This window comes from Prunus avium, unplaced genomic scaffold (genome assembly GCF_965620075.1).
Source record: "Prunus avium unplaced genomic scaffold, drPruAviu1.hap1.1 HAP1_SCAFFOLD_454, whole genome shotgun sequence".
In the NCBI taxonomy this organism is placed as follows: domain Eukaryota; kingdom Viridiplantae; phylum Streptophyta; class Magnoliopsida; order Rosales; family Rosaceae; genus Prunus; species Prunus avium.
This window is the reverse complement of record NW_028276977.1, coordinates 20,001-22,500: the sequence shown is the minus strand read 5'-3', so window position 1 is coordinate 22,500 and position 2,500 is coordinate 20,001.

Genomic DNA, 2,500 nt, shown 5'->3' with positions numbered 1-2,500 from the left:
CAAGTTGTGGCCTACACCAAGCCATTCAAGCCATGCGTTGCCTTACCTTGGAATTGCTCATCATCCAATGCATTCCGAGAAAGTGAGTGTAGGCGAGGCTAAGGATGGCTTGCCTTGCCTTGCCTTGCATTGGCATGCCATGCCCAAGTTGTGGCCTACACCAAGCCATTCAAGCCATGCGTTGCCTTACCTTGGAATTGCTCATCATCCAATGCATTCCGAGAAAGTGAGTGTAGGCGAGGCTAAGGATGGCTTGCCTCGCCTTGCCTTGGCATGCCGTGCCCATGATGTGGCCTTGACCAAGCCATTCAAGCCATGCGTTGCCTTCGCCTTGGCATGCCGTGGCCTTGCCTCGCCATGCGATGCATTCCGACAAAGTGACGCGAAGCGGAAGCCTATCATGGCGTAAAAATGTCGACAAAATTTTTCGACATTTGAATAATGGGGTTTGACAAGGTTTGAAAAATTCAATACAAATGGTAGGCTTGAATGTCGACAAAGTGACGCGAAGCGGAAGCCTACCACGGCGTAAAAATGTCGACAGAATTTTTCGGACCTTGTCCTGCCATGGGCTGCGCGCAGCATGCCGGCAGCCTGTGCGCAGCGTGCGCACAGCATGTCGGCAGCGTGCGCGCTGCTGAGACTGTCGACAGAAATTTTCGAAACTTGTCCTGCCATGCGCGCGCGCAGCGTGCGCACAGCATGCCGGCAGCGTGCGCACACCATGCCGGCAGCGTGCGCGCAGCTTGCGCGCAGCGTGCTGATTCTGTCGACAGTGAGGCTAGCGAAACTTGTCCTGCCATGGCGTGCGCGCAGCCTGTGCGCGCAGCTTGCGCATCTGTCGACAGTGAGGCTAGCGAACTTGTCCTGCCATGGCATGCGCTGTGCGCAGCCTGTGCGCAGCGTGCGCGCAGCTTGCGCATCTGTCGACAGTGAGGCTAGCGAAACTTGTCCTGCCATGGCATGCGCGCAGCGTGCGCGCAGCCTGTGCGCAGCGTGCGCGCAGCCTGTGCGCAGCGTGCGCGCAGCCTGTGCGCAGCGTGCGCGCAGCCTGTGCGCAGCGTGCGCGCAGCCTGTGCGCAGCGTGCGCGCAGCCTGTGCGCAGCGTGCGCGCAGCCTGTGCGCAGCGTGCGCGCAGCCTGTGCGCAGCGTGCGCGCAGCCTGTGCGCAGCGTGCGCGCAGCTTGCGCATCTGTCGACAGTGAGGCTAGCGAAACTTGTCCTGCCATGGCATGCGCGCAGTCTGCGCGCAGCATGCGCGCAGCATGTGCGCAGCATGCCGGCAGCATGGTTCCAGGTTTTTTCAAATGTCGACAGAATTTTTCAAATCTTGTCAAACCCCGTTTTTATTGAAATTTCCTCGCACAATAAGCTCCCCATAAGTAGTCTATGATTTTTAGGACCTTCTCCAACTTACAAAACTAAAAAATTCCTCCCGGATTTGTTTTAATGATTTTTTCAATTTTACGACTTCTAAAAATAATAAAAAATACTTCCCGACTTCAAAAATTTATGAAACTTTTTCCCATCATAGATTGCATGTTTCTTAGTATCCCTGCAAAAAATCACGTCCAAATACCTTGTATTGAATTATTTAGAGCCCATTATGACTCCTCGCGCATAGGTGATGTCTCTTCCTGTCAAAGGGCTAAATGCATAAAATGCTATATAGGGGGGTGTGTGTTGCCTGCATATGCATGGCAGCCCATGCCTTCCTAGCTGCAGCCCCCTTCCCCCACGCCACACCCATGTCATGTTGCCTCGATATGTTGCCTCGGTATTATGGGTTTGGTGTCGGGGTCGGGGGGCTGCCACCCATGGCGGTGGTGGCCGGAATCCGGCCTCCGCCACCACGCCGCCGCCATGGGTGAGGGAGGAAAAAAAAGGCGTGGAAAGTTGCGAAATGGGGTTGTCTAGGCTTTTTTTTGGCATGGGAGAGCATGGAGTGCTAGGAACTCCTTCTCAAATGCACGGGCATGTCGACCACAACCTCATTTCGCAACAACAACCACCCGTGTGGGGTGGCGGTGGGTGGATAGTCGCGGATTGGGGCTTGCCAAGCCAATGTTTTCAAAAAATTTCATCAAAATTAAAAACAAATGTTTTGTTGCCTTCGGATTTGTGGGCGAGCGGCGAGTCGGAGTGGAGCCGGTAAAGTTTAACCTCGGTGTGCACGGTTGTTTTTAGAAACTCAATCCAATGCCGGGGACGTTGAAAGTGACGCTCTTATGAGTTGCAAACCCGCAAGATTTAAAGAACCTTTTCAAAACAATTTCAAACCAACAAGATTTAAAAACAGAAATTTTCATCAAAATGAAAAACAAATGTTTTGTTGCCTTCGGACTAGTGGGCGAGCGGCGAGTCGGAGTGGAGCCGGTAAAGTTTAACCTCGGTGTGCACGGTTGTTTTTAGAAACTCAATCCAATGCCGGGGACGTTGAAAGTGACGCTCTTATGAGTTGCAAACCCACTAGATTTAAAGAACCTTTTCAAAACAATTTC